General features: G+C 38.8%; 1 long non-coding RNA gene across 1 annotated transcript in view; it reads left to right on the forward strand.

Moving 5' to 3' along the window:
* Positions 1–24,094, forward strand: part of LOC109388473 (uncharacterized) — a 94,373-nt gene that overhangs the window by 29,438 nt on the left and 40,841 nt on the right. Inside the window, exons 2-3 of the long non-coding RNA XR_002125220.1 lie at positions 1,499–1,693; positions 8,213–8,286. This is a non-coding gene — a long non-coding RNA (uncharacterized LOC109388473). The remainder of the gene's footprint in view (positions 1–1,498; positions 1,694–8,212; positions 8,287–24,094) is intronic.

The following is a 24,094-nucleotide window of genomic DNA, read 5'->3' on the forward strand; positions in this document are numbered from 1 at the left end:
TTCAGCACCCACCGTCCCCAGAGAGCAGGACCAATCCTGATCCTTTGATTTGTTTCGTCTCCTCTTGTTCATTCCTACTAAGTTCAGGAAACTTACCAAGCAAGGGGCCTACCTTCTTTTAATCTGGGTTTTTATGATGAAGCTTTACATCATTCTCATATCATACGTTTGATATTTTACCCAAATGTTTACATTTTTTCACATAATACTTACATATTTTGTAGTAAACAATACTATGTGGAATAAAGAAGAAACAAAAACATTAAGAAATATTTAATACAACCAAATTAATTCTCTCTTCAAACAAAAACAGAAACAGAAACCCAACATGTAAAACCAAGAAACAAGTGGCTACCCGGGGTAAAACCCAAATACTCAGTTTCCCCATGTCCACGGGTGCCCAGGGTGAGGTTCTCAGAGGGCAGTGGGAAGCCGACCTGGCGGGAAGGGTGAGAAGCCAGAGGGCAAGAATGTTAGTCTGATCTCTGCATCTTAACTCTGCTCTCTTGTTGCCTGTCCAGGAAGAATAAGTAACACTGCTCCCCACCTGCTTCGTAGGGTATCAGAGAAATTTAAAAAGAATATTTGAGTAAATACTTTATCAAGACAAATAACTCAGAAAACTTAAGGCTAAAAGTAATGCCTTACTAATTAGAAATTTAGATGGGATTTTTCCCCCCAGTATGTTACCCTGTGGAGAAATAGGGAAATAAGGAAATAAATTAGTTTTTACACATTTGGTAAATAAAGGAACTTCAAGAGTTAAGCATACATGACCCAAGTTCCATGTGCAGCTCCAGGTGGAATTATTTGCAAAATTTCATCTATGTATACAATTGGGCAGGGGAAGGATTCGTATTTTATCAAATTGTTTAAGGAATTTGTGACCATCAAAAAGGTTAAGAAGCACTGTCTTAGAAATGTAAAGACCCTCTCTTTCTCCCTCTCCTTACACCCTCACCCCCTTTGAGGTGATGAGCACCCCCTGCTTCTAGCCGACATTCCCATAATACTGTGCATACTTCTCTTCATGGGTGCCATCTCCCCACTTCTCCTGTGAACTAGGTGAACTTGTCACAGAGCACTTTTAATATGAAGTGCTTCCTAAGACAGGAAAGCAACTAGAACAGTGTAGAAATATGTAAAAACAATTAGCCTTTAAACAGACACTCTTCTGCTAAATCTCCAATTAGCCAGAAAATACAATAACCAAGGCAATTTATCGCCTTAGTAGTTTCTTTTTTAAATTTTCTGTATTAGGTCATAACATATTTTACACTTGTTCTGTTAAAGACTATATGACTTAATCTCTGATTTTGACATATAAAAGTAAATATTAACAATTTTGAGGAACAGCATTAATTTTTGAAAACAAAGGTTGAACCAGCATTAAAAATGATGTTGATTTCTTTTTTTTTTTTTTAATGGGAAGAAGACGCCATATGGAAGCAAGGACCAATTTTAGACTTGCCTTTGTCCTTTTATTCATTTGCTACAGGGAAGCTGCCAGAGAGATTTGCAGCTGAAGAACACATAATTCTGTGATTCTCAAGCATTCTCCCAGCACACTGAGCACCCGCACCACCACCACCATCACCTCCTCCCCACCCTCTTAGAGGAACACCGAAAGTGTGTGCATAGTCCAAGGCTTTGTGGTCCTCAGGGCAGCTTTGTGTGCAAGTCAGTAATGGAGGTAGGTGGTGTTTCTCTGCATTGTATTGGTACAGGGTGAGTAGGATGGAGGATACATTTTTTATAAGTCTTTGGTAAAATTAGGAAATCATACATTTCCATTCTTAAATGCCTTTAATAACAACCACAGTGATGAAAATGGCACAACACTCCTGTTCCACTGGCTTGCAATGGATCCAACTTGTTTGGTGACTGGTTATAAGGAAAACCAAGGCCATAGTTTGGGCCTTATTAATACCCCATTTGATCCATTATGTTTCGTGTTCCTCCCTTCCATGGTGGTTCCTTCATCCTCAGGTGGTACTGGTAAGTGTTTCAGGGATTGGCTGTAGGTTTCAATCCTTACTCTGATTCTATAAATGTGTGTACTAAACACTTGAGAACTGCTCTCAGCATCCTAATGTTTAAAAAATGAATATAGCACACACAAATTGTTGACTGTCTTTCCTTTTAAATGGTAAAATCTTAGCTGCTTTTAAATGCCAATCAATAAATGGGGTATGCTTGAAGTTATGTTCTTCAGGGTGTGATCTCATCAAGTAATGCAATGCTATTTGGCTTCTCCTGACCTTTGTGCAGAAGAAATGGGTCATTATTTTGTGAAAGAAATGTAATGGGAATAAAGCTGTACCCTTTTACACTTCAGTCCTTGCCTAGAGCTTGCTTTGTGATTATACTTAAAATATTATGGAAAGGGCTAAAACCTGGACTTTCTGCCCTCTCTAGTGGCCATTCTGTTCCTCGTCGTGTGTTGTATGTTGTTCTCTCTCAGCCCAATGTTATAGCATTATAGTCTGAGGTCTAACAATAGCCTGAGAAAGGAATCCTCTATGATTGAAGACTTCAGCTTTTTGAAGAAACTGCTCTGCAGTAAGGAAAGTGAAGTATTTTTATTCTGTGATTGCTGTATTTTCCTTCCTACACTTACTGAAAGAGGGGTGCACAATCTATGTAACATATCTGGCTAATTTGTAAACAATTGTTGCCAAATTACATTCTGTCCTACTCTTCCCACAACTGTATGGTTACATGTGATTTGCTAGGATTCTCAACAATGAGAAAAGTTCCAGGAATGAAACATGGGACAATCTGTTTTGAAATGCAAAATTTAAACCTCCTTTGGAGCGTATCCAAGGCAGAAAGAAAGACAAGAGAATTTCTGTTGTAGTTCTTAGTCATAATGAACCCCATTTCAGTATATTTCCGTGCAATCTGGAATCAACATTTCCACATGTGCTTGAGAGGAAGTGTAATCAGGTACTTGTAAATCTGTATTAGATGCGATGATTAGCTTAAACTTACCTTGTGTTAGCAAGAGCAGAGGGGGTATGATGCAGTGGAAGGAACAGTGGACCAGAGTTATAGGCTCAAGTCTGATCTTTTAACTCTTCAAGATTGGGCAAGTCACTTAAAATCAATTAATTGATTGACTTATTCATTCATTCATTCATTCATTCATTCATTCATTCATTCATTCAGTAGATATCTATTTTGCACCAGCATTGTGCTATGACCTGGAGTCCTCACCTGTGACAACACTGAGATTATATGTGACAACATTATTTATACTTGAATGTCATTAATTTTGAATCATATGATAAAAACAAAATTGAGAGAAATAAAAATACTTCTAAAAAAGTATTGGCTACTGTGATGTGGTAACATAAACGATATCTAATATTATTTATAAGAAAAGATTCATATAGAATATAATTTAAAAAACGATTGATTTCTGAGGTGCTATCTCCTTCTTTGGAAGTTAGATGTATTCATAGCAGAGCAATTCACACGGGCGGTACGAGGTGACAGTTTCTGAAGCTGTGATGGCTCAGCTTCTTGTACTTCAGTGACAGATAGCCAGCCAGTCAGAACCCATCTTGGCTGACACAGGACATTGACGTCTATCCCTGGAATCCTAATTTGACTAAGGGGATAACTATGTGGATCCAGAATACTTGAAAATTTAATTCAGGAGTCTCAGTTTAAGCTTATCAGGTTATATAGAGGTAACAGCAGTGACCTTTTTAGAGAAAAAAATATTGCAGAATGAACTCTGTCCTGTTCCACTACTCTTGGCCTCATATCTGATCCCCAAATGAGTTGTTCTTTGACTTAATAATTACACTGGACAAAAACAGGAGTCCACTGATCATTCAAAGAACTACATAATATCATATTTTTGTTTGATTTGAGCACCAATGATTGTTTGTTGAACAGTGTTCTGGCACAGAGAGGATAAAAATCTGTTTAAAATGACTCCTGTTCTGACTTTTACAATTATGAAAAATAAGGCTCCAGAGCAGAGTTGTGAAACTACCCCCCAAAACCCAGCCCGAGTACCAGCAAGTCCTGCCCCCAGAGAGACCTGAACATAAAGACAGGCTCATGGGAAGTGGGACTGGCACCAGCATCCATTCACCTCCAGGACATTCGCACGTGGTCTTGCTCAAAGGCGGAGTGCAGTTGAGGCAGAGCAGCAGCTGTGAAGCGATGGGAGGGAAAGGTCTGGCCAGTGCTCAGGTCACTTGCCTTACCCTAGCCCCCGTAGCAAGTCAAGTCACAGAGTGGATTATGAAATGTTCTCATGTCAACTAGTTCCTTCCCGTCACAGCAACTCCACATCATAGATCTAGTGCATTTTATTAATTTTTCTTTTACTGAGAAATAAATTGAACTTCCAATTAAGTAATTGCTAAAGGTGATACAGTAATAAGCATCAAGGGAAGGGCATGCAGTCAGGCCTTCTGAACTCTAAATTTTGCAGTCATTTGGCTGCCCAGCTGCCTCTCACTCAACACAATCATGTGAAAGTGAAAGAAGGAAACAACTCCATTCCCTTAGGGAGGAGCTCAGAGATGTTAGACATAGAAGCAGGGACTTAGGGGAGGAGAGGAGGTACGTGATCAGAAACTAACTTACCACAATAGAGAATCAGTTACCAATGGTGGGTCATTTGGCCTTGGTGACAATGGATTGGAATGGTACACATACATCTCTGAAACTAATAATCCACACCCTTTTTAACATACCTCTTCTTCTACAAAGAGCTTAGTTGGTAGCATTTTCAATCTAATCAGAGCTGTACTAAGGATCCCTTTTGGGAAAGGAGCTCAGCCTAGATATCAGTATATTCAAAAGGAGTGACAAGATACCAAAGACTTGACATTGAACAAATTAACCATGTGAGCATTTTTTTTTAATGGAGATTAAAGCACTAGAAATGTCCTCCTCCTCACATTGCATCATTTTAGAGTATGGGAAGATGCTTGTCAACATTTCTAAGCCTTGTGGTGGGAGGTATAAAATCAATGTACAGACAGACAGCTAGAAATTCTGAATAGGATAGAACAAAAAAACATATTATAATGAACATGTTGATGGGAAGATGTATCAGGCAACATAATACATCCTTTTTATATCAAATTTCTACAGTCTTCATTATGTGTGCTTATATTTTCTGTTCCTTTAGCTCAGGAGTTGGCAGAATCTATTTTGTCTTAAAAATATAAATGTGCAATCACAACTTTTCATCTAGTGTGTTGTACTAAACATCCCAAGACTCAGAATATACCCATATTATGCAAATTAATACCTAATGTGCCCATTTAGTAAGACCCTAAATTTGTGGCTCATTCTTTTCTCCGATTTCTCATATTGACAAATAACATTATTAGGTGGTCAAAGGTCTTGAAATGTTCAGTCCAAGTTTGACACTGAGGAGTTTAAAAAATCATGCCAGAAATTGGTCCTATTTTCCCCCCTTGAAATATAAATTTCAGTGCTTTTCCCCTGGCAGTTGACCTTGACCCAGGAAGGAATACTCCAGGATGAATTTTTCCTAGGAATAATTTGCTTTTGGAGACAATGATGTCCTTGAAGTCCCAGTCCCTGCCTCCTATTGCATCTTTATATTTCATACTATGGCCAGTCCAGTGCCTTGTACATAGTAGATAAATACTATGCAAGTGTTGGACATGATATAGTCATCATTTCATCCAACACCTTCACTTTGGGGAAATAAGTCCCCCAAAGGTAGATTAAATGATCAGACAAAAGTGAATTGTATTTTTATATATATATATATATATATAATTTTTATGTACATAAAATTCAAACCAATTCTATCACCAAACAACACTACAAAGTAGTCTTTAGAGCAGCAGTTCTCAACCTGTGGGTCACGACCCCTTCGGGGGTCGAATGACCCTTTCACAGGGGTCGCCGGATACTCGTATGTGGGCGTATCTGCATGTAGGCCTGGAGACGGATAGAGGAGTGGTGTCTCAGTTCCTAAGACCATTGAAAATATGTGTTTTCCGATGGTCTTAGGTGACCCCTGTGAAAGGTTGAGAACCACTGTTTTAGAGTTACAGTCTTAGTTTTCAAAAACCATTAAAAAACAATTTAACCTTTAGGTATCTAGTGCCTTTATACTTGTTTGAATACACACACACACACACACACACACTTAAATGTATACATATTTTAAAAGATGTTATCTATGTATTACTTTTCGAGGTTCAATTGAATTATGGTTGCAACGTGCAGTATGACGTTTGCTCAAAAGATGGTTTTGGGAATGACGGATTTTAATTCCAAGAAGTGTTACAATTTTAATAGTTTTTTCTTTCTTAAAATGTGTATACATTTTTTTGGCACTGTGTGTGTGTGTGTGTGTGTGTGTGTGTGTGTGTGCAGAGAGAGAGAGAGAGAGAGAGAGAGAGAGAGAGAGAGGGAAATGTAATTTTAATATAAAGCATTATATTGCAGAAAGCCAAACCTGACAGACTTCTCCAAGAAGACAGGACTTAATTTAGACTCTAGTTCTCAATTTTTCATGCTCTCAAGATAGGTGGGAGTGTGTTATTTTTGAGAAGGGAAGCACATCATTTATGTGGTCACACAAAATAGATGGTTACTTTCTCTGTGCATAAATGCAGCCTTGATTCTGATTACTATAATCCATATGTGAGTAAGTTAGGACATGTTTTAAATTTCTCTTTGGGACTTACATTAAACTGAAGGGGGAAACAAAAGAGACTGGATGAGGAAGTAAAAAAGTAAACTTCCCAGTTTATGATTTCAGAAAATTATTGCGGCCTTTTTCTTCCTTCTTACTAATTGGCAGTTTAGCACACAACCTTTCCGTTGCGCTTGAGCAGGAAACTCCATTAGCAGTTTGTAGTGGTGTTGGCAGCGGTGAGGTCGCTTGGAGCTGCGGGAGTGCAGGGTTAGAACAGGTTAGGATTCGCAGGCTTCCTGCAAGTGTGCAGTCACACATTGTTGGTGAAATTCAATTACATAGAGCAATATCCAGTTCCTAAATCCTGAACCCAATACCTATTCGGACCCATCCTGCTTCATAAAGCGTGCTTGTACCAGTCGACAAATAGTTGGATGCTTATTTGGAATCATTATTTTTCCTTCCTCTTAAAAAAAAACATTTCTACAATACTGGAAAACTCAGCTTCTCGCTAAAGACCTCACGTGTCAAGAAAGGGAATCTAGTAGTAGCAGGAAAGTAGAATCATAGATGAATGACTCACCAGTGGGTGGAAGAATGTGTGTGTAGATTTTATGCAGTAGGATGTTTATATGTCAAATACAGTGAAAAATAAAAATGAAATTTTCTCTTGACCATAAATGGCAGGGTTTTGGCCAGTCCTTGGTTATTTAAAGAGGCAGCAAAATATAGCACATAAAAACCATAGCAGAGTGTTCTTGCACATTCTGTTGACATTAAACCCCTCCCTTCCCCATACCCATCCCTTCTGTTAGGTGAAAATTTCATCCATCCATCCATCCATCCATTTCTTCAGCAAACATTTATACACTACCTGCTATGCAGACGGCGCCTGAGAGACAGAGGATAGTCTCGAAAACTGTGGCACTGGCACAGGAACCCACACCAGATGGGGGTGGTGGCTGGGGGTGGGGGTGACGTCACTGAGGCCAGGGGGAGGGGAGCCGGAAAAGGAGCTGTTCCCAGGCGGGTAAGCAACTCCTGCAGGAGGGAGGAAGGACCGTGCAAAGGCCCAGAGAGAGACAGTGCCCTCTAGGGCTTACCTGAAGACAATGAAGAGGAAAAGCTGCAGATTCATTCAGGGGCCAGATTTTACAAGCCCAAATCAGGATTTTGTGTTAAATCCTTCAAATGCCCTAAAGTATTTTAAACTGCTGACAGATTGTAAATAGGAAAGTAATAGGAGAATTGATTTCCCCTCAGGAGTTAGAGCTAAGAAGGGCGTCAGGTGCCTTTCCTATCAGAGAAGCAGAGGGAACCACATTGCCCCTTCAAAGGTGCTTTGAGGAAAAAAGGTGCCAAATCTTTTGGAAAACACTTCTTATTAGACCACCTTCTTGGAGTTTCTCTATTCACATGAGAATATTAAGGGAATATGAAAAGCTGGTAGCAAACAAACCACTTTCATTCTCTTTCAGCCAGGGTCTTTCAAACTTTTAAATGACAGATCTGGTTTTGCTTGTAGCATCTATTAACATTCTTTGTAATTCTCAACAGATAGATTTTGGAAACGGTTGGCCAGCGTAACAGTCTCTGCTGTATAGAAAGAGAATCGGGACCATGTATATCAGGTAAGGAAAGTATTAACCAGCACTCGCTGAATAGATGTTGGGAGACAGGCGTTTTGTTTTATATTAAATATGCCATAAGGCATTTATTTCCTTGGAAATAACTCTCATTTCCACTTACAACCCTTCCCACCCCATAAAGATTACTGTGAAAACTAAAGCATTGCACTATAAAAAGAGAGGGAAATACCATTGTATTCTTCCATGATACCTGAACTGTATGCTTATTTTCATGACTGAATTAGCAAATCCTGTAGATGAGTTTGGGGAATCTGCTGATGATAAACCTCAGCATTAACTCTGCTAAAACTGAAGGGATAGCAGAAGGGTGCCTATTGCTTTTCTACCATATACACTGGCCAGCGCTTTCTAACTAGATCATCTCTTTTGTAACAACTTATTTGAAAACAAATGCAATGTTCCTATTTTCTTTAGAATCTAAATATTATTTGTGTTTTACGATTGGTTCTTCTTCGTTCTTACATGTTTTTGAATAAACATGGAAACTTTCATTTAATTTTTTTTAGTAAAAATTGTTTAGTCTTTTTTTGGTAATTCTTGAGATTTAACTACTATTACCCGAAAAATAGGTCATTGGAAAAAAATCCTAATTTTATAAAACATTATTTTCGACTTGGTATATAGTAGTGCCTGTCCTTTAGGCTCAATAATATGGTGTACATTTGGTATAGAAAAAAACATTTAGGATTTTATTCGGTTCTTTGATACTGAAAGTTAGTACTGAAAAGGACGTCACAGAACATTAATTCTAAGCAAATGAAGCAAATTGTGAAAATGGTGGTGAATCCTCAGATCAATAAGGATGATTCTTCTTATGTCTCTCTCTTCTTCCTTGCCCTTTCAAGATCTGCTCCCACTTCTGTTGACGTTTTTTCCTCTTCCATTCTTTCTAGCGGGCTGAAGAGAACAGGGGTGCTCTCCTCTTTTCCATTGCCTCTCTTGGCTATTGGGGAATAGCTAGAGAAGAACTTGAGAGAGCAGTAGAAAGGGATAGTCTCCACTCTGCTCTTGAAAGCCTAAGTGATTTGAGCACAAATTTCCGGGGAGAGGCACGAAGAGACTAGTCTAAGTTGAAACTCTGCCACTAACTAGTCACGTGCCAAGCATGCCATTCTGGTGAGATGGGGTTTCACTTCTGTAACTGAGCAATTTTGTAGCCTATTTTTGTTCGTTTTTCTTTGAAATTAATTTAATGGATGCCTAACTTTGTTCTTTTATTTATCCATTTAACAAATATTTATGAAACATCTACTATGTGCCAGGCATTGTCAAAAGGTTCTGGGGATATAGAAATGAGTTACTGTCTAATGAGGAAATTTTGAAATAATGTAAAAGGAGGATTTTTCCACCCCATATTCCCATTACATTTGATTTCCTCTCTGTGCTTTTAAATTTTGTATTCTAGCCAGCAGAGCTGCTGACATCAAATTTATCTTTTGTAAAAGAAAATGCATTAATATCGATATAAAAATGTACTGTCAGAATTTTTTTTAATGTAAGATTTCTATAACTTCTATATCTGGAGATTAGCATGCTTGCTTTAAATATGAAATTTTTACTGGTTTTTCAGTGTTTAACTACTGCTACACCACAGATTCTAACAGCAGCCTTTTGATGTTTCTTATTCTTTGTAGATTTATCATTCTACATATTAAATATTATCTGTTTTCCAGGTGATCTTTAATAAAAGGAGACATTGTCTTTGATTTTTGCCCTAGGCATAGAATGATATTTTAAGTTGAAAGCACTATAGGGTTTTACATTTCATTTAAATTTCTTTTAGAAGAATTACCCTATGTTGTTTGTTTCACTGTTAATAACATTTAACTCCAAATATCTCAATTTAAATAAGATCTCAAAACGCAGACTTTGGGGGAAGAAACATGAGCAGGCGAAGTTTGCTTAAAATAATTAATCATAGTTAAGCTCTGGATGGTTGCTCAGCAATGCGAAGACCATTATTTCATTGCTCCTGACTCATTCCTGGGTGGTGTCAGGCACGTGGGGAGACTTTTGCCTGAATGTAGCTCCTTTTGCATGCTTGGGAAAGGTGGCATAGATCCTCCTACCACATTCACCGATGCATTCTTATCAGTTATCAGAAGTCCTTAGCACCGGCCAATGTAGCAGCTGCCATGAAGTTGAAAACATGGTCGGAACAGAATCTGGGAAGATGGAGGCAGGCAGGATAGATACTGAGAAAAGCCTCCATGTTCGTGGTCTAGGAGAATGTCTTGCTGGTATCTCCCAGGGTGCCCAATATTTGTATCCTTCAAAGAGTTACACGGGAAATATGCCTCCATGTCTTAATTGCAAGACAGATTTCCTGTCCCACCTCCTTTCTTTCTCTGAGGATAACGGAGTTTCCATTATCTACCCTTGCTGTCTGTCTGCCTATCCTTCAGATGTACATACATTTTAGTCATGTACTCTTTTAAAATTTTTGTTATTGTGGTAAAATATACATAACATAAAAGTTATCATTTAAATGTGTACAGTTCAGTGGTATAAAGTACACCCACACTGTTGTACAACCACCTCCAGAACTTTTTCAGGTTTCCAAACTGAAATGCTGTTCCCATTAAACAGTAACTTACCATTTCCTCCTCCCCCAGCCCCTGGCAACCACCATTCCACTTACCGTTTCTCTGAATTTGACTACTCTAGGTACCTCAGATAAGTGGAATTATACAATATTGTTCTTTTGAGTCTGGCTTATTTTTACTTTACATAATATCTTCAAGGTTCTTTCATTCTGTAGCATGTCTCTGAATTTCCTTCCTTCTTAAGGCCAAATAATATTCCGTTGTATGTATACATCACATTTGTTTACACATTCATGTGTCAATGGACATTTAGGATGTTTTCACCTTTTTGGGTATTGTAAATAAGCTGCTATGAACGTTGGTGTACAAATATCAGTTCAAATCTCTGTTTTCATTTTTAGTAGGTATATACCTAGAAGTAGAATTGCTAGATCACATGGTAATTCTATATTTCACTTTTTGAGAAACATCCATACTCTTTTCCAACACGGCTGCAACATTTTACATTCCCACCAGCAATGTATTAGGGTTCCAATTTCTCCACTTGCTCACCAACACCTTTTCTTTTCTTTTTTTCTTTTTAATAATAGTCATTCTAATGGTATGAAGTGGTATCTCATTGTGGTTTGATTTGCGTTTCCATAACAACTAGTGATGTTCAGCATCTTTTCGTCTGCTTATGGACTCATTTGTATATCTTCTTTGGAGAAATGTTTATCTAAGTACTTCACCCATTTTTAAAATTGGGTTGTTTGTTTTGTTGTTGTTGAGTTGCTAAAGTATTTTTAAATATATTCTGGATATTAATCCCTTATCAGATATATAATTTGCAAATATATTTTTTATTCTGTAAGTTGTCTTTACACTCTTTTGATAGTGTCCTTTGATGCACAAAAGTTTGTAATTTTGAAGTCCAATTTATCTATTTTCTCCTTTACTGCCTCTGTATTTTGTATCATATCCAAGAAATCATTGCTCAAAATAGCCATATGGTCCTAATTAATGTGTGTTTATTTATTATATACATGAGTTATATACTAAACAGGAACAAATTGAAATTTAAAAAGGATGAGACAAAGATGAAATAAGCAATTATATTTTTTAAAATTATCATTGCAAACACATGACTGAATATGCACATTGTTTTTGAAAAACATGATTTTAGGTTCTAGTTCTAAAAATTCAGTTTCTTTTCATAATTGGCTCTAATGGTGGTCCTAGCGGAAAAGATACCTCACAAGGATACGTACACCCACATTGTAGATGTGTATTGTTAGTTGTGCCTGCTGGATTGTGATGCTTGTTTTTCAATCCCGTTCACCAATTATGCAAAGATTTTTGTTGGAACGCTTCTACCAGATGTCTGTCTTCCCTGATATCAATCAGTTGTTTGTGCAAAGCCATCAAAAGGCCCTGAATTTTGTGTAGTTTTATAAATGAGTGTAGATTTACTGAAATTCCACATATGAACAAATTAAACACGGCTCAATAAAATAATATTGAATTTCAACTGTAACTGAAAAACAAATTAAAAATAAAATCAGATTTGAAATATGTATTTTTCACTTTTAATACGTGAGCACATAAGATAATTATTATAGGTGGCATACATTGTTTTCAGTTCTATGATTATATAATGATGGAAATAATTTCAAACATCCATTTTTCAAAATATTCTCCCCAGAGCATGTTTCTTTCAAAAAGAAGTTATTTTCTCATTATCAAAATCAAAATGATCAAAATGACAGCCTTACTTTGAAGGAAGTGATTAAGGGTATTTATGTCTTTGAAAATATCTTCCAAACAGCATATCCTGACAGCCACTTGTCATCCCAGAAAAAAGCAAATTTGGAGCACGATGTTCTGTATAATAAAAATGTATAATGCTTTGACATTTAGCAAATCTTTTATGTATTTTGTCACAATAGCCAAAAAAAGCCCTCTGTGTCATTAAAAAGATTATCATGGTTATTCCGCATGTCATTGCAAAGTATTGTGAAAGAGAGTACTATATTTTAAAGTTCTTGGCTTCGTGGGAAGTAACTCAATTTTTAACATCTCTAGCACTTGGCACACTTCTGGCTTCAACATCTTGATTATGAATTATGCAGTGCAGGATTTCGTATGTGGAAAGATCTCTGTGACTTTATCCCAAAATGTTTTTTATTCCACTTAAAGTAGCCATTCCAGTATGCATAATGTTTTTCATAAATCATTGTTTTTATTAAAGAAATTACAGTTGAGAATAAATCTTCTTTGGTACATGTTTTCCTTTAGTTGTTTATAAGAAAATGAGTAATTTTTGTGTTTTTATTTTGAGCCAGACTCAAAATAAGGTATTTATCCAATAATATGTGGCTTTTTATCTTGTTTAATCTTTCAGTATTAAGCAAGCTCAAAAGAGGCTTCTAAACATTCTCGTTAATGTTAGTGATGTTTTGTGAAGTACTGGATTGACTATTGCCCGACTTTGCTCATGGTTTGGTTAGAATTTTACTGAAGGGAGTAGGCAGGAGAGCACTCTCTAGGCAGAGAAAAGAGAAGGTGCAGACATATGATGCTGGGAAGAAAGTGGGCAACTTGGACACCTGTCAGTAAGTCTGCTTGGTTCACCAAAAGATGAGTGTAGGTGACCATCAGGTGATGGGGTTGAAAATGTCGGCAGGAACCAGATATAAGATTTTCTTTAGGTAGAGTAAACAGTGAAATGAGACTTAGCCTAGGTTCTTTACCAAACAGAACCCTAGGCAAGGATCAGATGGCTATGCTTTCCTGGGAAGGGTAAATGTCAGGGTAGTGAGACAGGGGAAGAGAAATGATAACAGAAGTTCTTACTTTATGGAGCTGGCCATTGCTTCAAGAAAAAACAGCCAGTTTCTCAGCCACATGAAACATGCCAAGTAGGCTGTGCAGAGAAGCTGTGCCTCAAAGCAGTCCATCTGCATGAAGAGGGAATTCATCTGCTAGCCCTCCCTTCTCTAGTCTCCCATGGAACAAAGTTTTCAAACAAACTCCCTGATACTTCTGGGTTGCATCACCTGGCACCTTCTGGAGAACCAGATTCCATGCCTTGTAGTGTGACATGTCATTGGAGTCTGGGAGGAGGAGGAGGGCCAGACACCCCAGATGTCTCAATCAGCAGGACTGCATGGGCCTACATGGAATTGGTCATGATGGCAGTGGTTGAGGCAGAACAAATGACCAAGGGCCTATTGACAGGTAAGGCTGAGACAATCTGAGGGGGCACATAATATGTGCTCAATATAGACAGTCTCATGCACTTCGGATCTACTTGTGACCTTCCATTATTTGTGGCTCCCTTAATATAATGCAGGAGACTTCCCTTGTTGTGAGAACAAGTTGCCCTCACTGCTTCCCCAGAGGGAAGGAACAAGTCAATCAGTCACAGGGTCCCTTTGGAGATGGTGACAGGTTGCAATTTCCAGAAACACTAAGCCAAGTGGGTTAGTGTAATAAGCTACAATCTCTATATTGGGGCTGCCCCTGAGGTTCTAATTGATATTTATCATCTCACTCCTTTATCATACATTCTATATTTCCCCCACTTTCCGCCAACTTTTGGCTGGCCTAAGTTGCTTTGCTGGTGAAGTGACCTAGAGCTTCCAGTGGCCTGATCCTTTATTTGCTCTGTACTTTTTAGGTCATGGTTGCTACATTTTCCCATGAACCATTATTAGTAGGCATGGCAGTACTGAGAGAGACCTAGTGAATCCCCTGGGTTTCAGACATTATTCCCTATGACTCCATTTTGTGGAGGGTAAACACCAACTCCTTAATTATTTCAATCAGACAGTAAATCATTTCCTTGCCTGTTGGACTATTGATATGAAAACCCCAGGGTGGTCAGGTGGTAGTTAAAACTTTAAGTTCAATGGAACTCTTATGATTTACACTGTCAGAAGTGTTCCTTCCTTGGGAACTAAGACCTCTAGTTGGGCAAGATGTTAGATTGCAGGGAATAGCAGCACAAATACTATTCATGGACTCCTGTTTTTGATGGTGAGGGAGCTACTTCTACTTAACTTGGTTCTTGGACCCATGCATTCTTACTGTTGGAGGCATAGTATCAGCTGTTGATGTAGCGCTTATATCTCTTCTTAGAAGACACCAACCAGATCCTGGAAGGTTTTGGACCCATGGCCGAGTCTTCAAATGGCTGTTTATCATTCTATTGGTCTGGCTGCTTCTAGATGGAGGTCTGGGGGGTACCTGGTACTATATCAGTGAGTCCCCTGGTGACAGCCCATGTTTTCACCTCCTTTGCTGTAAAAAAGGCCCCATGTTAGAGTGAACATTGTGTGGAATACATGTTAAAGGAGAAAGTGTTCTCTAAGTGCCCTTTTGGTGATGTTGATACAGGCACCATAGGTAGGAGAGGCAACCCAACATCCAAAGTGTGTATCAATTTTGGTATGGATGAGTAATTATTGTCCCCTCTAATGTGGAAAACATCTGATATAATGGACTTGCCACTTGGTAGGGTGTTGGATGATACCTCAGGTGATGGCATTGTGTTTAGGGCACAGCTTCAGTCTCTGCTGCTAGCACATTGGCCACTCAGAAGTGGCTGTAGCTCAACTGGCCATGATGACAAGAGCCCTTGTTTTTAGGACCACACATGTTCTTCATCCCTGATATCCTGACCACTCTATTTGCTGGCCCATTGTACAAGCACTGGGCTGGTCAGGAGAGTATTCACGGTCATCTTATTAACCATCTTTCAAGGTCACCCACAAATGGGGCTATAATGTGGCAACAGTCTATTTCTAGTTACACCAACATAGCACTCTGATGCATCTGTGAGCCAGTCCTGTCTTTTCTCCTTCTGAGGGTTGATCAATAGAAATTCATGGGTTGAAGGAGAGACATTCATGCAGTACAAGTAGGAGGCATGGCAGCCTCGGCTAGCAGTTTATGGTAATTTACTCACAATTTTGGACCTGCTCCAGCCCTATCCCAAATGTGCCACTTCCATCATGCAGTGGATTGCTGCTATGTCTATCCAACAGTATGAATTGCTCTATCTGAGGATATGCTGTGCTATACAGAAACCACACTTCCTTCTGTCTATCCCAGTGATTGATCATAGCAGTGATATTAAAGCATATCTATTGCTAGGAAGCAGGGGACCCATCTAACAGGAAATTTTTAGCTTGAGGACTCCCCAATGGCCCTGCTAAAATTTTCTTAGCACTACACTACAGTCTGAGATGCTTCCATCCCAACTTCCTTCCATCTTCTCTCCTTCAATCAGGATCAGAAATGTATTGCATGGCTAATTGCATCTTGGCATTTGCTCCTCAGAAGACCTGTACCAACATGTGGTGGAGGGAGTTAGAAGCTCCAGGCCTTGGCTCCAGGCAGAAGATCTCCACAGGCATGCATCAAGATGTTTGAGGTGGCCGTGGGTGAGGCGAGGCCTGGGAGACAGGGAGGATGAAAGATCTAAAGAGATGCATAACATATGTTCAATATAGAGAGTTTTCAACAGCATATTGAAACTTGTAACTTTAGCCAATCACTCTGGCAGTGGTATTGCATGGACTTGAAGGAAGCAAATATAATGACAGGGAGGCTGGATAGGAGAAAATATTTTATACACCACAGCAGTGACATTGAGAATGGAGAGAAGGGGACAGGTAAGATGGAGGGAAGTCCACAGGACTTAATGCTATTAAGGGTGGACATTGGGGAGAGAGAAGAGACAAAAATAATTCCTTGGTTACTGTTTAGAATAACTGAGAGGAGTAAGACATACAGAAGGATAAACTTTTTTTTTTTAATGAAAGCTTTCTGGTCACATTGAGTTTGAAGTGTCATTTAAAATCTACGGTATATGATCTGTGGGATGTATAGATTTGAAGCTGAGGAGTTTGAATAGCAGACACAGACTTTGGAATTCTTAGCCTTAAGGGGAAGCTGTGAGCAAGGGTGAAATTGCCCAGGCAGGGTGTGAAGAGAAGGGGCCTCAGGATGGGAGTCTGGGGCTCACCAATGTTTAATGGGAGGAATGATGAAGAGGAGACCAGGGAGAGTGGAACTGAGATGCAGCAGGAGAACTGGAATCTTAGAGGCCAAAGAAATAAAGAGCCTCAGGAAAAGAGGGAGCCATCAGTGGTGCTGGGTACACTGGAGGGTCAAACAAGGTAAAGCCTGAAATAGAGCCCCTGTGTTGCCGTTAGTGATCTTAGTAAGAGGAATTTCATAGTTGAATCCAGGCAGAAGCTGGATTATAATGGGTTTCAGGATGAAAGCGAAGTATAAAAGGGAAGTCATGGAATTGCACTACTTTTTCAGTGAGTTGAGTGTGAAGCGAATAGGCAGAATTCAAGGGACATTTTGAAGTAATTCCTTTTTTAAAATGGCAGGGACGTGTGCATGTTTCCAGGCCACTGGGAAAGAGGCAGCAGAAAGGGAGAGGCGGGGGTTATAGGAGAGCGGTGGGTGAGGCTCAGTTTCCAATGGTTTCTGTCTGTTTAATGAGGGTTTCTTAGATGAAGAGAGAGAGAAAAAAGGAATTTCTTCTGAATGAGCTTCTTGTGTAAATAAGCCAATAAGTGACTATCAGGGACTAGTCTTCAGCTCCCAGAGGATCCCGTACCCCGGTGAAGACCGTGGCAATGGCTGACTCAGATGGAGCCGTCATAGCCTCCGCTGAGCATAAATGAACTAATCAGGCTGAATCCTCAACGAATCCATACAAAATTCTTGCAACAATCTGACCTTATTTCCATCCAAGTCTTAGTGCAAGCATTCCAAACAATTGGACACTTTATTAATAAAGAAAACGTTTATCCAAAAACTCACTGTAAGAAAAGCTTTAGTCTAATCTCCCTGTGCCGCATTTCATTATGACAGATGTGTCTCATTCCAAGTTCTTATTTACATAGCATGCAGACATATTTCATTACAGATAATTAATCTTAAAAGCGTTAGCTTTTAAAACTCAAGTTTTGAGTTTCCCATTCATCCATCAGCATGTTAAGGAAAAATATGCCCCCCTCCCCAATTAGGTTCTATGTCTGATTTTATTTCTGTTCATGGTCTTTGTCCTTCTATGTTTACCAGTGGAGAGGAAGCACTGAGGGGCTCAGAGGAGCTATTGTTCCAGCATTCTAAAACTGCTGATGTTCTTTTCTATGAAGATAATTGAATCACCAAATTTAATGAAAGGTCCCTGAAATACCAGGAAACAGATTTTCTGTGTAGTCTATGAATACAACTATTAACAAAATGAATTTTAAAGTCAACAGGAAATATCTTGGATTTTTTTTTCAGCTTGGCTGTTTATTCACTGAGAAACATTTAAAAATTAAGTTATGGCATATTGACAAAAATATGATGCATAGGGACCTTGTTGTAAAAGAACACATTGCAAAACGAAAATTAAATAACATAAACTTGTCTTGAACATTTTCTAAGAGATTTTGCTTAACAAATACATACTGGAAGGGTCTTAGCTAGTATATCTTTGATGATGCTCTTTTGGTAAGGCTCTAAGGAATTGCAGTAACAGTAAAATGCCATACTATTTTAGTGGAAAGTTCTTTCCCAATGCTGGGATTAGAAATGTGTATCGGTCACTGAGTATTTGTTGGATAAATGGTTCAACTGAGTTAAATTTCTGCAAATGTAATCATTTACAGATATTCCTATTCAGAAAATTTTCTTTCTATGAAAACAATATTAGGGGTATTAATGTATAGGCATCTACATTAAAAACTATAGGAAAGAAAAAAATGAAAATGTTTAAAATGCATGTAATTGAAGTTACAGAAGGAAAAAATGTAGGAAAGGTAATATTTGATGCAATAATGGCTGATGATTTCCCAGAATTATTGAAAGGCATGAATCTTCACATGTAAGAATAATAAAATTTGCAAGTACAATAAATAAAATATATCCACGTTTAGACATATCATAGCGTGTGAACACCTTAAAAGTAGGAAGAGATAAAAAGCAAGTCGCCTGTACATGAATTACTCTTCGGTTCTCAACTTCTAATGAGCCCCAGGATCACCTGAAACACTAATCTATAAGCATGTAGAAGTGGCCCTGCCACTTCAAGGTTCTGATTTAACTGGTTTAGGGTGGGGTCTACATTTCTAACAAGCTCCATAGACTACACTATTGGGTGGCACTATTTATTAGTGTGAGAGCTAACTTCTCAATGTCAACAATAGAAGCGCTAAGATGGAGAATAATCAAAACGTTGAAAGAAAAGACTTGTCTATCTGATAGTATATCTAGTTTAAATTTTATTTAAGAATGAAAGCAAAATGTAGACGTTTTTAACAAATAAATATTGAGAGTTTATTAACAACCGATCCTCATTAAAGGAGCTTCTAAAGGACTTACTTTAGGAAGAGGAAAAAAAGAAATTGAAGATGTATCTGAGATGCAAGAAGGAATGATGAGCAAAGGTTAACACATGGGTAAATCTAAAATGTTGAGTCAATGAAAAAATATTTAGTTTTGTAGGTAAAAAAATAAGGTATTTCCAGACAAGAAAAAGCTGAAGGAGTTCATCACCACCAAATCAATATTACAAGAAATGTTAAAACGACTGCTTTAAGAAGAAGAAAAATGTACATGTAGGAATAAGATTTTTCACAAAGAAAAAAAATTCTTACTGACAATGGCAAACATAATAATAGCAGTGGAACCACCAACACTAAAGCTAGTATAAAGGTTAAAAGGCAAAAGTAGAAAGATGTACAATAGTAAATTAAGGGATACACACAAACACACACACACAAAAGAAGTAAAAAGTAATGACAAAAACATAAACATGGAGAGGATAAGTAAAAAAGGTACTGATTTTAGAATCAGTGTTTGAACTTAGGTGACCATCAACTTAAAATAAACTGCTGTAAACATAGCTTGGTATATATGAAGCACATGGTAACCACAAACCAAAAATCTACAAGAGATATACAAGAAATAAAAAGAAGGGAATCCAAACACAACACTATAGAAAGTCATCATTATACAAGAGAAGAAAGCAAGAGAATAAGCAAGGAACAGAGAAGAACTATGAAAACAATTAATAAATGGCAACTACAGACCTATCACTAATTATTTTAAATGTAAATGGATTTAATACTTCAGTCAAAAGACTAATGGATAAAGAAGATGTGGTACATATAAACAATGCAATATTCGGCCATAAAAAATAATGAATCTTATATTTGTCAATGATATATCTGATAAGGGGTTATTATCCCAAATTTATAAAACAGTCATGCAACTCAACACCAGAAAAACAAGCAACCCAATTAAAAAATGGGCAGAGTACATGAAGAGACATTTCTCAAAAGAGGACATCCAGATGGCCAACAGGTATATGAAAAAATGTTCAGCCTCACTAATCATTAGAGAAATGCAAGTAAAAATCACAATGAGATACCACATCACCCCGGTCAGAATGGCTATCATCAATAAATCAACAAACAAAAGTGCTGGCGAGGTTGTGGGGAAAAGGGAACCCTGGTGCTCTTTTGGTGGGACTACAGATTGGTGCAGCCACTATGGAAATCAGTATGGAGGTATCTCAAAAAACTGGAAATGGAACTACTATATGATCCAGCAATTCCACTCTGAGTTATTTAACCAGAAAAACCCAAGACACTAATTCGAAAAAATATATGCATCCCTATGTTCATTGGAGTGCTATTTATAATAGCCAAGACTTGGAAACAACCGAAATGCCCATCAGTAGACGACTGGATTAAGAAACTATGGTACATTTATACACTGGAGTATTACTCCACTATAAAGAATGAAATCGTACCATTTGCAACGATATGGATGGACCTAGAGAACATTATGCTAAGCGAAATAAGTCAGTCAGAGAAAGACAAATACCATATGATCTCACTTATATGTGGACTCTAAAGAACTGAATAAATGAGTAATGTAAACAGAAATAGTCTCAGAGGCACAGAGGAAAAACTGATGGTTGGTAGATGGGGTGGGGGATGAGGGAGAAGGGGAAAGGACAGACAACATAAATTGGTAACTTCAATATTGCCTCAGGGATAGAAAAGACAGCTTGGGGATTATAATCAATAATGTTGTAAATATTTTTTAGGGGGCCAGGTAGTCTCATATCTTGTCAGGGAGACCACTTCATGGATGGTGTAGAGGCCTGACCACTGCACTGTATTCTGAAGCTGCCATTGAATAATATTATATGTCAACTGTAATTTAATACATATATAGTTATGGGATGTGGAATATAGTGTGGGAATGGAGTCAATGGAATTGTAATAGATATGAATGATATGGATGGGGGAGGGGGGTTGTCACTTTGTGAGGGGTGAAAAGGATAACTATTGCATTGTTTTGTACACCTAAAACTAATAATAATAATTAAAAAAATCAAAATAAAATAATGAATCTTACCATTTGCAACATGGGTGGACCTAGAGGGTGTTATGCTAAGTGAAATAAGTCAGCCAGAGAAAGACAAATGCCATATGATTTCACTTATGTGTGGAATCTAAAGAACAAAATAAACAGACAAAACAGAAACAGACTCATAGATACAGAGAACTAACTGATGGTTGCCAGAGGGGAGAGGGGTTGGGGGTTTGAGTGAAAAAGGCTAAGGGATTAAGAAGTACAAATTGGCAGTTACAAAATAATCATGGGGATGTAAAGTACAGTATAGGGAATACAGTCAATAATATTGTAATAACTATGTATGGGGGATCACTTCGTAAGTTATATAAATATCTAAACACTATGCTGTACATCTGAAATTAATATAATATTGAATGTCAACTGTAATTGAAACTTTTTAAATTAAAAATATTTTAAAATTAAGATAGAATTAGAAATGCAATAAAAATATCTGTCGAATAGAGTGATTTTAGTTAAAGCTTTCTAAGATCTTTTATTTGTTAGAGGAGAGTAGCGATACTAATTTTTATTTAAAATTATATACAAGTAGTAAATTATTAAGGGTTATTAGTAAAATAGCAAATAAAATAAAACAAAAATACAGTGAACGACTTTCAAAATTTCAGAAGGAAATTAGGTAAATTAAAAAAATGGAACCAATCAAAAGATAAGGAGGGAAGAGGAAAAGCATAAAAATAATAGGACAAATAGAAAACACAAAATAGGACAATAGAAATATTTTCAAGTATATAGCAATAAAAATAGATGTAAATAGATGTGAACTTGCCAGTTAAAAGAGGGTGTCAAATTGGATTTAAAAATAAATCAGGATTCTCACTAGGGGTTGCAGCTGGGATGGACACCGCAGGCTGGATGGCAGCAGTCCTGGTGGGGAGAGCAGCCCCACTACCAGCAGCCATGCAAGAACTTTGCTGGACAAGCTTGTTACTGGGGGTCAAGCTGCCATTTTACTCATGACAGGAAAGTGTCCCAGGTCTGCTGATAGTTCCAGGGAGGCTTTTGCTTTCATGGAGATTGATGCATCTGTCAGGACCCACAACCCCTGGTCACCTGGAGTGGTACCACCACCTCGCCAAGGCCCTAGCTGAGGCTGACCCACAGGGGCTCTGGGCTCACCTGTCTGCCCTTTGTGGCTGTGGGTTGGGCTGGGCCTGGGCCTGCAGAGGTTGGCCAATGAGGGAGAAGAGGTTGGTCGCAGCTCTTGGAAGTCCCTGTCTCCGTTATCTGTTGACAGCAGTCATAGCTACTCCCAGGGGTCTCAGCCCAAGCTAAACCATGCCCAGGAGCTCATGGGCCCACTTCACAGCCTGGACCTCGAGAGGAAGCAGGATGGTTGAGACGTCCTGTGTGGCATCTGCATGGACAACGTGTGGGACAAGCCAGAGGCTGAGTGGATTTCAGCATCCTGCCCAACTATGCCCATGCCAAGTGCCTGGGCTGCCTATACACCTGGTGGAAGAGCCTACCAGACTTCCTGCTGGGTGTCATCAAGGCCTGTCCCCAGTTCTGTGCCCTTTCCAGCTACATCAGGCCCCACAAATTCTGGGTGAGCAAGGGGGCTGAGAAGGAGCAAGTCTCAGGAACTTCAGGGCCTGAATCAGGCAGATTTGATTTCAGTTCTTCATGCAGGGGGATGACTGCTGCCCCTCTAAGTCAGACTGCATTTACCAGCACCACCTCCCAGCCAAGGCCCTGGGCTCTGGCCCTTCCTGGCCCAAGAATGGGCTTCTGGGAGTGAGGTGCTGGGCCCAATAGTGTTCTTAGGGGGCACCTAGAGGGAGGACAAAGATTCTTCTCAGACTGTGCCCTAGCTATAGCCTTCTGGGGTTCACAACTCCTACTGGATCCCAACTATTCTTACCACGGCCTCCTGCAATCAGGATCAACATGTGGGGGTGGGCCTGAGCGGCATGGATTGCTAGATGGTAGGTCTTTTCTTTTTTGGGCTTCGTGAGGAGTAAAAATAACTAGACCTCCACCCCCGTGAACTGCAGCAGTGACAGCCTGGGAACCTGGGGCCCAGTGATGGGCCCTCAGGAAAGAGGAAGGGTTCTTAATCTCTTCCCAGGGCCTTAGTTTTTAACTTTGCTCTTTTGTAGGATTCTGAAAGAAAACCAATAAAATGCACCTAAGTCATCGAAAAAAAGTTCTAGACTGTTAATCAGACACATCTGAAAATAATAGGATCACAGAAGATAAAATAATGGAAAACATATTAAGTGTGTTAGTTTCTTAGGGCTGCTGTAACAAATTACCACAAGCTAAGTGATATAAAACAACATAAAGCTATTATCTCTCAGTTCTGAGGCCAGACGTCCAAAATAGAATGCCAGCAGGGTTGGTTCCTTCTGCAGATTTTGGGGGGAACCTGTTCCATGACTCTCTCCTGGCTCCTGGAGACTGCTGGCAATTCTTGGCATTTCTTGGCTTGTAGTCACATCGCTTCAGTCTCTGCATCTACTTCATGTTGCCCTCCCCATGTCTCTGTGTCAAATCACCTCCTCCTTTCTCTTATAAGGACACCAGCTCTTGGATTTAAGGTCTACCCTAAATCCAGGATGATCTTACCCTGAGAGCCTTACTTTATTATACTGGTAAAGACCCTTATGTCCAGAGGAGGTCACAGACACAAGTACCAGGGATTAGGCCAAGGTAATATCTTTTGGGAGGACACTGTTCAATTTACTATAGTCCATACTCTGGCTCCCCCAGATCATATCTGTCCCATGTGCAAATTACATTCGTTTCATTCCAACATCACGAAAAGTCTAACTCACCCCAGCATCACCAATACA

Source organism: Hipposideros armiger, unplaced genomic scaffold, assembly GCF_001890085.2.
Source record: "Hipposideros armiger isolate ML-2016 unplaced genomic scaffold, ASM189008v1 scaffold_198, whole genome shotgun sequence".
Lineage (NCBI taxonomy): Eukaryota > Metazoa > Chordata > Mammalia > Chiroptera > Hipposideridae > Hipposideros > Hipposideros armiger.